Genomic DNA, 12,430 nt, shown 5'->3' with positions numbered 1-12,430 from the left:
GGGGATAAAAGTGCAACACTGTCCCCCGAGCATTACACATACACCTCCTTTTTCTGCTAGCATCATATCCAGTGTCATCCTATTTTCCCAAATCATTCGACTGGTGGCATTTGACTATTGAGCTATTTACTTCTATAACATCCCTGGTATAATTAATAAATCTCTTGCTGAATATAATAAATATAGTTTACCCAATTAACGCTTTATTAATTGTTGACCACCAGAAGAGGACTGACTCAAACCCTGCTGTTATTTGATTCCTAGCCTTAAACTCATCTGGAACTCATTTAGGAACCCAAGTGGCATCAATACAGATGTGAAGATCGAATGATCCATCAGGAGCTGTTGACTTCTTTTCCATCACCATTTTATAGTCAAAATACCTCCCATCTCTTTGGGGCCTTGGAAGAACCAAAACCATTTGTGTAACTAAGATTCTAGCTACCAGCCATAGCTATACAAAGGTATCTTGAAGGCTGTCCTCTTCCCCTACCCTCCAACTACAGGCTCTGGGGAATTTGGGGATACCTTACTCTGTAACAATTCCCCTTCTCAGACTCAAGACCCTTTATAATCTTACAGAGGACAATGGGCAAAGGTCTCATGCTCCTCTAGCTGCTTCAAGCTGGACATGGTCGTCGTCCTACCTACCCTTGGGTCTAGAAATCCCTCATAAGAGTGGGGGGTGAAGGGGAAGGTGGCTTTCCCTCTTGCGGAAGGATTTTGCAGAGTCCAGGTCAGTTGGCTGTCCCCAGGCAGCGGCATGCTCAGTTTCCAATGGCTGGCACTGTTGTACAAGCTGGCATCCTTGTCGTATTCTGGGGGCAATAGATTTGGCAACAGGGTTAAAAGGCATCATTAAAACCATAACTAATAGGTGGCAAAAGGGAGGGGTTAATTTCTCAATGTCCTACATTAGTAAAAGAAATGGCTTCTTTGGAGGAAGGTGTGCAGGGCATGTCACACCTGTCCAAAACCTTTTTGTCCACTATACCTAGTTTGGGCTGAGGGGTATATTTTAGGATTTCCCCCCTCTCAGACCTCTGGGCCCTTTTGTCCAAGCCATTAGGATAGAAAAGAGAGACCAGTTTTAAAGTGAGCCCACAGACCAACCCATACTTCACCAACCCAACCACTTAGTTCAGCCAAACTGTTGAGTCTCAGGGGGCAGCAATGCAGATGGGCTTCTTAAGTGAGGCCTGTATGTACAGACAATCCCTCGGGTAATAAGATCATAGGCTTATGCCCTATGAAAACAGAAATAACACACATGTTAATTCACACAACACAATTCACAAAGAAGTCTCTAAATTTGCAAGACTGTCTAATTGGGAAGACATCCAGTTGCAAGGCATTTGACATTCTTCCTGCCTGTAAATTAATCATCTTTGATAATGTCACAGACCTGGTTTAACTTTCAAATGAAAACAAACTTTTAATGAAAATAAACTTTATAGACACAGTTAGCTTCACTAGTTTATAGTCTACCACTGAGCATTGTGATTTTCCTCAAATCATGATTTTTCTCCTTGAGATTACCCTCCTTGTTATTAAAGAAAATGAATTAAGTCCAGTTTTAATTTAGCCTGTTAATTTGCATAAATACCACAAGAGCAGCAATTGATTATATAAATCTTTTAAGTCTGCTTTGCTGGAACTCACACAAAGAACCTTCAGGTTGACCTTCAGTCTGCCCTCTGGGCACAGAAACTGAGCCACACACCTGCTACCTGGCCTTGCTTGTAAAACCTATGCTTTTTACAAGTCCTTCAAGTTTTCCAGTGTGCCTTAAGGTTCCTCCTAGCCATCTATCAGGGAAGCAACCTTCGTTACTTCCCTAGAAAGATTGCCATGAACTGCACAACCAACCAGGGTATCAGGCTTTTTCCTCCTTGGCTTTCATTAGCCTTGGAAGTCAACTCCCATTCCTCAGGGCTTCCTGGTAACAACCAGAACCTAGGCATGACTCCTTCAGGTATGAAATCCCAGTCAAAACCTTGGCTGACAAAACCACCATTAGCAACTGGTCTTATTAGTTTTATGCAAAGGAACCTTATGTCACTTCTTACTTCTTTAGAATGCCAAATACTGAAGGGTTCAGGTAGGGAGAAAACTATAAAGGCATAAAGGAAAACCCTCATCCTTCAAAACTGCATTTCCATGCGTTATACCTTCGATTACTAAAACCATACAATTTCTTTTCAAAACCTTTATAAACTTCTAACAAATCATTTCATTTACATGCCTTACACTTTCCCTTGCTCCCTTTCTTTCATGTGAAGTTTTAACTTTCCCTGGGAAACCTCAATTTTTCCTTTCAGAGCATAAAAAGAGCAATAATTCAAAACACAGATAGCTAGGCCCTCTCTCTCCAGTATGTCCACTGGCCTCCTAGAGACATTCCCTTGGCAGAGACATGTTCACTTGCCCAGGCTGGAGCACTCAGCAGCCCTGAATGACCCTTCCTGGGTCCTGGATGGCAAAAGGAATTTTTGCCAACTGTTTACAGACAACCTTTCCTAGATCTCATTGTTAAAAAACAGATACAGAGAATTTCACAGCAGAACAGATGAAGGTACGTTTTTATAAAATCAGAACACAAGCAGCTGAGGTTTCCTGTTCCCAGGTTTAAAACTTTCATAACTTTTCTTTTTATTATTACAACTTTCCTCAGACCTTCTGCAACATTCACAAACTTTCTAAATACCTTTACTTCTTTAGATTCAACCATAACATGTCTCAAATCCTTGTTCTTTCCCATACAGTGAAGGACTATACTCAAACTCAGGATCTGGCAGCTAAGTGTTCCTAGATTTGCAGAGATATCCTGCAGCTTTTTGAAGTTCCTGATTCTCTTCCTCTCTTCTAACATACACTTTCTGAGCTTCCCTGAGGAGTTTTTCAGTTGTTCTATCTGGCCCATTCACCTACCTTCTGTAATTTCTTACAAATATCTGGCCAGTTTCTGTTAAAACAGTGACTTTTAAGAGTCCCTGTCCTATGGCATTCTCTGGATTTAGACCAGAATACTTCCTCATCTGGTCCCTGAGCTTCTGTAGGAGTGCTGATGGAGCTGTATCTTGAATGCCTTGGAGACATTCTGTGCTTGGGGAATGGACTCCTTGATTCCCCTGATGATGAGGCTCCTAAGGTCTCTCATCTGAGCCCTATCCTCCGGTCTGTTATCCCATTCAGGGTCTACTGGGAAACTTTTGTTAGGCTGGGACAATTCCCTAACCAGGAGGATGTTCCCTTTCCCATATTCTCATAGCAGCTCATCTGATCATTCCCTTCTTGTCCCCACTGAAGATGTCTAGTGTAGACATTAATTCTTTCCGCATGTATATGCTGGGTCCAAGGAACTGATCTAATTATTCTGCCAATCCAAAGGGGTCCTCTACCAAGTGCTTCATATTGCGCTTGAAGTTTCTAACTTCAGTGCTTGTTGAAGGAGCATTTGACATATCCAGTATGTCCTGGAACCATGGAGACCTCCCTAAGGGGAAACATTGGCTGCTCTGAGGGAATGGGGAAGTTCTTTAGGTCTTGCTTACATTGTTCTAATTCCTTTCTTAATCTAGAATAAGTTCCCAATGGCGCTGTAGGTGTCATGGGGGCGGATACTGGTGGGGTACCTGCTAGGTGTTCCTGGCCTCTTCCGTCTGTACTGTCTGTCTGCGGTGCCTCTGCCCAGTTGGCTGCTGGCTGGCCAGGGCCGTAAGGTGGCGGGAGACAGGACAGAGGGTCTCAGGCTTTATCTTTTTTTTATTGTTGTTTACAGGGAAGAGACCTGTAGACCTGCTGGTAGGTTGCAACCAGCAGAGAGCATATTCCTTCTCTTCCTTAGAAGCTGATGCCTGATCACTCACATATAAGACCAGGGTTTGACAAACCCAACATTCATCAGACCCAAATTGGGGCCAGAAGACAGATTTCCCCTTAATGGGTTCCTTTGGCCAAAGGAGACAACAATATTTTACCATTGCCTGTTTTTCCTTACTTTTGGTCCGGGGATTCTCTCCCCAGTGCTCTAATATTCTCCCTAATGGACTATTGGGTGGAATGTCTATGAGGCCTTCCTTGGCCCCACCCCTTTTCATTTCCTTAGGCCTAAAATTTCTATTTCCCACCCTTAACTGATTCCTGTGACTGAATCCGGTTGTGTTCTCAACCTTCTTTACCAGAGATTTATTGAACACAGACCCCGTGAGCTCAATCCCGCTATACCAGAGAATTTCTACCCACACCCTGTGTACTCAACCTCCATTACTGGAAGTTTCTTGTATACAGTCCTGTGTGCTCAGCCCTCTTACCAGAGACTTTGCACATAGCCCGAGACACTTCGTCTGTCTCCGGCCATTTTCCTCATGGGAGACCGGAACCACAGATTGGGACTCTGCACTCCTTTTGTGTCTTGAGACACATCCCAGCCACACACACAGTCAACTTCCCGAGGATGCCCAACCACCAAGGCAGTCCAATTTTCTTACCTTGGCCCATGCACGAGTTTGCCTGGTTGCCACGGTGTTTGCTCTTGTTTACCCCTTGCATCGATCTACTGCTGTCCCAACAAGAAGTCTCGGGTTGTTTCCGGACACTGTGAGGTGGGTGGGCCCTGGGTCAAGTGAGCCACCCAAAAGCAGGTAGGACGTGTCTCCCCACCTCGGCTCAGAGCCCCTTCCCACACACTGGCAGAGGATCCCAGACAAGCTCCCAAATTGTGAGAAATGGTCACAATAAAAAACCGGGGCACAAGACTTGAGCAGCAAAGTGAGGTGTTTATTCACGAGTCTGCAGAGTTGAGTGCACCCTCAGCCAGGAGAATGTGCGCGCTAAGTAGACAAAGAAAACTGGTTTTATAGTAATGCGATTAGCTCCCCCACCCCTCTTCTTCTCCCCCTTTCTCCATTATTAGTTACTCCAGAGTTACAATTTAATGTGATTATCTAAATGCCCCTATTGTGATTTGTAAATATGCTACTACTGTCAACTACCTTCTCCCATTTTCCCTTTGTCTGGTGATGACTATCTTTCTACTGGTTTGGGAGTCACTATTTCCTTGTTTCTTAAACCGCCCACTCATTTCTTCTCATTGCAGACTGTCCGTTCTCTTTGCTTGGGAGAGACTTCCTCAGAAAGCTCTGAGCCCAAATTTTTTTCCCCCCAAAGCTGCAGAGCTTTAAGTAAATCCTTGGATGATTTTGTCTGTCTCTCTTCCCTTAGAAGAAGAATATTGACTGCTCAAGTCTCCTCAACAGGACTCTGAGTCTTTCCCCAGGGATTTTCAAGCAGAGTTTCCCAAAGTATGGGCAGAAGACAACACCCCGGGTTTGGCAAGCCATATACCTCCTGTGAAAGTCTCGCTGCTCAGCAACACCAGCCCTGTTCGCATCTAGCAGTATCTTATTTCCTGGGAAGCCCGCAAAGGCATTAAGCCCCACATAGACCAACTGCTACAGGAAGGCATACCAAGGGAATGTCAGTCAGCATGGAACACCCCCTTCTTGCCTGTCCGGAAACCTGTGACCAATGATTACTGGCCAGTTCAGGACCTGACGGGGATAAATGCTGCAACAGAGACTATCTACCCAACAATGCCAAATCCTTATACTCTCCTAAGTCTCCTGCCACCTAATAGGCTCTGGTATACAACATTAGACCTAAAAGATGCCTTTTTCTGCATTCCTTTGCATCTGCAGTCACAAGACATTTTTGCTTTTCAGTGGGAGGATCCAGAGACAAACAGAAAGCAGCAGCTTACTTGGACTCGGTTGCCTCAAGGGTTTAAGAACTCCCCCACTATTTTCCTAGGACAGGACCTCAGCCCTTTCTCAATAGAAAATCCTCATCTGAAGCTCCTCTAGTATGTGGATGATCTCCTCTTAGCAGCCAAGACTAAGGAGGACTGTCTTACGGGCACATCTGCCCTCCTCATTTTGCTGGAGGGAAAAAGCTATTGAGTTTCTCACAGGAAGGCACAAATTTGCACCCAGAAGGTCAAATTTCTAGGGTTCTTTTGTCAGAAGGGACCTGGAAAGTGTTAGCCAAGTGAAAAGGGGTAATTACCTGACTTCTCACCCTGAAATCCAAGAAGGACCTCCATGGTTTTCTGGGGATGGCGGGATTTGGCCACCTCTGGATCCCCAACTTTGCTGCAATTGCACAGCCCCTCCATGAGGCCACCCGAGATCCCAATGCCCCGTTAGACTGGGGAGAAGATCAGGAAAGGGCCTTTCAAAAACTGAAAGAGGAACTCACCCAGGCTCCGGCCCCTGGCCCTGCCAGATGTCACCAAGCCCTTCAGCCTTTTTGTTCATGAGAGAAAAGGAGTAGCAGGGGAGTCCTGACACAAGCCCTCGGGCTTTGGTGAAGGCCGGTAGCATACCTTTCAACAAGACTGGACCCAGTGTCCAGACGGTGGCCTGCCTGTCTCAGAGCTGTCGCTGCTACAGCCCTCCTAGTCACGGAGGCTGACAAGCTCACTCTAGGACAGGACCTTTCTGTTAACATGCCCCACTCAGTTGAGACCCTCCTAAGGGGCATGGGAGGGAAATGGCTCACTGGCAGCCGCCTCACCCACTACCAGGCCACTCTCCTTGAGGACCCCCGGATCCACCTGTAGGCCATCCGGGCTTTAAACCCAGCTTCACTCCTACCCACTCAGGAGGGGGAGCCAGAGCATGATTGCGAAGAAACCATTGACCAGGAATGTTCATCCCAGACTGGATTACAGGCCTCTCCACTCCCACATTCAGACATTGTATTCTTCGCAGATGGAAGTAGTTTTGTTCATGGGGGCATACATTACACAGGAGCTGCTGTAGTCACCCTTGAGAAAGTAATCCACGCTGAGCCCCTTCTGCAGGGCTGGTAGGCCCAGAGAGCAGAACTTGTCGCTCTTACTTGGGCATTAGAGGAAGCCACTGGCAAACGGGCCACTATATATACTGACTTTTGGTATGCATTTGCCACTGTTCATGTGCATGGGCAATTTATCAAGGAAGAGGATCGCTTACAGCCGAGGGAAAAGCAATTAAAAATACTCAGGAAATTCTAACTTTACTACAAGCAGTATGGAAGCCAGCCCAGGTGGCCACTGTTCATTGCAGGGGCCACCAGAGGGGCACCAGGGAAATTGAAACTGGGAACCGGCTAGAGAATCATGCTGCCAAAGAAGCTGCATTGCAAGGTAAAGCCTCTGCCCGAGAGGGGGGTAATATTCTTCCTGTGTTAATACAGCCTACAGAACCTCCACATTACTCCCCAGCTGAAGAAGCTTCGGCTAAGACTGGGAGTGCCACAAAAAAAAAAAAAAAAAAAAAAAAAAGGCTGGTTAATTCTGTCGGATGGCGGGATCTTTGTTCCAAACAGCATTGGCCTTCAGCTAGCCACCACCCTGCACCAGATCACACACTTTGGGAAAGGAGCACTCGTCGCATCTTTAGAAAAGGAGTATTATATACCCAATCTCTGGACTGTTTGTCCTTCAGCTGCAAAGTGATGCCTGACTTGTACTAAGAATAACCCAAAGACTGGCAGAGTCCCACCGCTTGCGGTGCGTCGGCAGGGAACTACTCCCTTTGAAGACATTGAACTAGGTTTTACAGAAATAGGGCCGGCCCCTAGAGGCTATAAATACTTATTAGTTTTAATTTGTACTTATTCTGGGTGGGTAAAGGCAGTCCCCACCTGAACAGAGAAGGCCAGGGAAATAGCCAAGGCTCTATTAAACTTAATTATTCCTAGATTTGGATTACCTATTAGCATAGGGTCAGATAATGGAACAGCATTTATAGCAGAGACAGTTCAAGCAGTAGCTAAGGCTCTAGGAATCAAGTGGAACCTCCACGCTGCCTACCGGCCTCAGAGTGCAGGTCAGGTAGAGTGTATGAACCAATCATTAAAACAGACTTTGCAGAAGCTCCACCAGGAAACTAATTTTCCATGGCCAGATCTTCTCCCTTTAGCACTTCTCCAGTCCAGATGCACTCCATACACCGACGGACTGACTCCTTTCGAAATATTATGTGGGAGGCCACCCCTTCTAACACCTCGAATAGGAGATTTGCAGGTTAGGGGTGACCACACTTTAATTCAGCAATTACAGGTTCTTCAAAGGACACTTAATTCCGTCCAGCGGCAGGTATTAGAGAGGCATCACATTCCCATAGTGACCCCCATGCATCCTGTCAGACCTGGGGACCAGGTCCTCGTTAAGGTCTGGAAAAGACAACCCCTAGGGCCACTATGGGAAGGTCCTCATACTGTTGTTCTCACTACTCCAATGGCTGTGAAGGTTACTGGCGTTGCTGCTTGGGTTCATCATTTCCGAGTCAAGTCCTACGTTCCACCAGCTTCTGAAGAAAATCCCAGTGGGTCTGGACGGGCACCAGCAGGACAGTTGAACTCAGCCCTTCTTCGACGATCGGAGTGACTCAAGAAAAGAAAATGACTGAACAGTGTCCTGCTTTATACTTAACCTTTGTTAATTTGGTTATTATTTTACTTGCCATAGGATTTCGTACTGTAGCCCCAGATGATTGGGGCCCCTGGGAAAGGGTGGCTATCGGATTCCTCTACATTGGCTGGTGTATAGTGTTTGAGCTAATTTATTGTCTTCTCTATTAGGCCTCCTGCCTGTGCCTAGTTGTTAGATAAATCTCCACAATATTTTGTAAACCTGACCCGAGGACTTCTTATTTAGCCCTCTGGGCAAGCCTTGCCCTTTGCTTACTTATGCCAGTCTCATCGATTCCCTTGCATTTTCAATGGGCACTGGCCACATCCTTGCCATGAGGAACTGAACTGGAACTGATAAAACCCACTCACACCCTCAGCTGGGGACCTGCAAGTAAGTGGGAAATTGTCCCTAGTTAAACAACCACAGACATTCCAGAAGACCCTTGAAGCTGTTTAGAAAAGGGTCCTAGAGCACCACCCAATGCCAATAGTTACTCCCTTGCATCCTATGAGCCGGGAGGGGAAATTGAGTTAATTAGGGTCTGGAACAAACAGCCTCTAGGCCCTTTTGTGGGAAGGTCCTCATACTGTTATTCTCACAGCAGTCAAAGTCACCAGCATTGTGGCATGAATCCACTATATCAGAGTGAAGCCCAGCCCCCCTTGCATCCCACTTCAGGAGAAGGTCGAAGAACCTGATGCCAGCCCTCCATCCAACTTTTCGGAACAGCCAGACCCCCCTGGCGGCCAAAGTGCATCAAGGAAAAGCAGGAAAAGGCTGCAGCAAACATCCTCATGAGAATAAAAGTCCGCCCTAGCATCCTGGCTGCCTGGGGCTGTTTCATCATCACTCTTGTTCTTCCTACTACCACAGCCCCGCCGCCTTTGAAATTCCACCTCTTGGAAACAAGATCAGGCTGCATATTAGCAGAACAGGACTGGAACACCACAAGCCAAAAGGCAACATTTTCTTTCATCGCTCATAGCCTCTGGGGCCACTACCAGCTTGGCCCAAACCAGGGTTATTCCTTTTGCTCAGGCAAAAAGCCAAGCCAACACTGCCATGATGAAAAGATTTTTTGTCCCTACTGGGGCTGTGAGGATGTAGGGTTATGGAATCACAGGAAAGAATTTTGGAACAATGACCAAAGATTCATACAAGTAGCCCTGCGCTACACACCCCATCCTGTCATGCCATGCGATCGATCCTTACATTACAGTAATTCTCACAAATCCAGCCGATGATACTTGGACTGGAGCTGGACATGTTTGGGACATGCGACTTTGGTGAGACCTGAGCTGGAATCCTGGGTACCTTTTCACAATCCAGGCAAGATCTCCCCCACCTCGGTTTATAATTCCGCAGCTCTTGGGGTTACAACCAGCCCGGCACGAGCCCTGCCAGACTGACCAAGTGTCAGCTCTCTGGAAGCGGGGCCCAACTCTTAATAACAGTACCTCAGCCAAGTCACTCTCGTCACCCCCAAGTGTTCCTGAGAAACCACCTGGCTTCTTTGGACTTGTAAGGGGCACCCACCAGGCCTTAAACGAAAGCCAGCCCCAAATTGCTGCAGACTGCTGGCTTTGTTACCAGGCAAGGCCTCCCTTCTACACTGCTATTGGTGTAAGACTCAACCCGACCAGCACCAGCTGATGTGAAAAGATAGACACTGCTCCTCTTATTTTAATAGAGGAGGTCCTTGGAAATGGGACTTGCATTAACACCCCCAGCTCCCGTACCTCAGGGGCTTCTCAGGTTGTCCTTGCTGCATCCGTCTGTGCTCAAACCATCCGGCTCTCAGGACGCTACTTCTGAGCCCCAAATGGCTCCAGATTTATTTGTTCTACAGGTATTTTATCATGTCTCTCCAAAGATGATCTGACCTCAGCACCTTGCATACTTGCCCAAATCGTTCCCGAGTGACTGTCTATGGGGGTGGGGGGAGTAGCAGGCTCTTCCCTCTGACAGGTCTCGTGTGCAAAGGGCAGTCGTTCTTTCCATAGTAGCTAGAGCTGTCCTGGCAGGATCACTTGCCACCGGAGTAGCCGGACTTGTCACCAGTCACACCGAACTAGCAGCTCTATCCTCAGTTGTCGACCAGGACCTGCTAGCCTTACACGAAATAATTGGAGAAGTAACCACTCAGATAGAGTCCCTTGCTGAAGTAGTCCTGCAAAACAGAAGAGACCTAGACTTCCTCCTCATGAAGCAAGGAGGACTTTGTGCTGCTCTGGTAGAAGACTGCTGCTTCCATGTCAATCGAACTGGTGTCATCCAAAATACTCTGCAGATCATAAAGGACTGCATAGAGCAGCAGGAACAGGACTGGCAAAAAGGCTCTTTGTGGTACCAAAATATGTTTGATTGGAATCCATGGCCGAACACTTTAGTGAGCAGCCTCACAGGGCCCTTGCTGCTTCTTTCTAGCAGTAACTGTCCTCCCTTGTATATTCTGGTATATTATTCAGCGCCTAAAAGCTAGCATTGCAGATACCCAACTCCTTATCCTTGCTACTGAGCCCCTCCCGGAAACCAAAGTTTAATAACCCTAATTATAGTCCCTAGATATTCCTTTTAGGTTTTAGTAGGGACTAGAGGGGAGAATTATAGAGGCATCAGCTATTCTCTGTAAAAAGTTGCAGAGGTTTGCTAAATATGTAAATATGTAGGAGTTTCAGATGTTCTCTGTAAGAAGTAGCAAAGACTTGCTAAAATGCCTTAGAGAAAGGAATGTAAGGGAAGAGTGTTGCAGCCACTCAGTGATTTACACGCTAAAAGGCCTCAGCCTCTATCTCCTTCTATTTGCTTGTGTCTTGTTTATAACATTTGTGAAGTTATATTTTACAGGATATCTAGCCCTTTGAAGATAAATTGCTTCGCAGAGAATTCGTCCCTGGCTGGAGAGCTATGCTGCCACCAGAGATAACTGTATGGCAGTGTGAACTTTTGGCCCTGAGAACTTTGCTCCTGTTTGACACTCCTGTGGCCCTGTCCTGCCCCCCACCCCCGCCCGTTTCCCAAAAGCTGCTCCTCACTAGAGAAGGAGCCAAATCCTATACAAACCCTGCCTCAAATCCCATTCCTGTTAGTGCTTTGAGACAAGTTTTCTGCCCGACCGCCGGCAAATAAATCCTTTGCTTGCTTTAATCCACTGCTCCGGAGTGTTCAATCTCGCTTATGTAGCCGCAACAATGGGGGATGGCCCGTGCCTGCGGACCACCCAGTAGGACTGGATCAGGCCATTTGAGGACTTGACTGACCAGTTGTCTCAGCTGGCAATAAACGAGCGAGCGCTGATGCTGGAATCACACCCATTGCCAGTGCCAGAGGAGATGGATAAGAGGAGTAGGGGAGAACTCAGCCCCTCCTGAACCTAGGAAAATAACTTGGGAAGATTTAAAAACCCTTAATGATAAAGCTGAAGAAGTAATAGAAATTACTGGAGTGCAGGACATCCCTGAAAACTGTTTTCTAGCTTTTTTAACTGTGGTATCCTCCAATTCTATGAAAACTCTGAACAATTATTGTCATATTGACTTGTCTCGGAGGTCTGGGCCTCTCTACTGAGACAGAACATAAATATTGGAGGCATGTACTTGATCCACCAGTTTTTAAGCTCCTCACCTGGTGGAACTCTGAGCCTCCTCTGTCTAAGAATGACAGTAAGTGGACAGGAGGCACCTGGCTCCCACCTGACAGACCTTTAGAAGTAAACAAACATTGGTTGCCTGTCCCTACCAATACTATGTATATATGAAAGCATTTGCCTGCTTGCTTCTCCACGCTATCTGGCACTCTTTGTTTACTTTTAATGAACAAGTTTTATGCCCATGCTATTTATAAGGGAAAACAGCAAACTAATATGTCCATGGCAGGGACGGCTGATATCTGAAGAGAATATGGGACCTCAGCCAGTACTCCCCCGGAGTTGCCTCTTTGTGAGCCAATTAACCAGCCAGCAAAGACTAT

Source organism: Furipterus horrens, unplaced genomic scaffold (assembly GCF_987537825.1).
Source record: "Furipterus horrens unplaced genomic scaffold, mFurHor1.1.pri manual_scaffold_8, whole genome shotgun sequence".
NCBI classification, from domain to species: Eukaryota; Metazoa; Chordata; class Mammalia; order Chiroptera; family Furipteridae; genus Furipterus; species Furipterus horrens.
Note: the sequence above shows the minus strand (reverse complement) of the source record.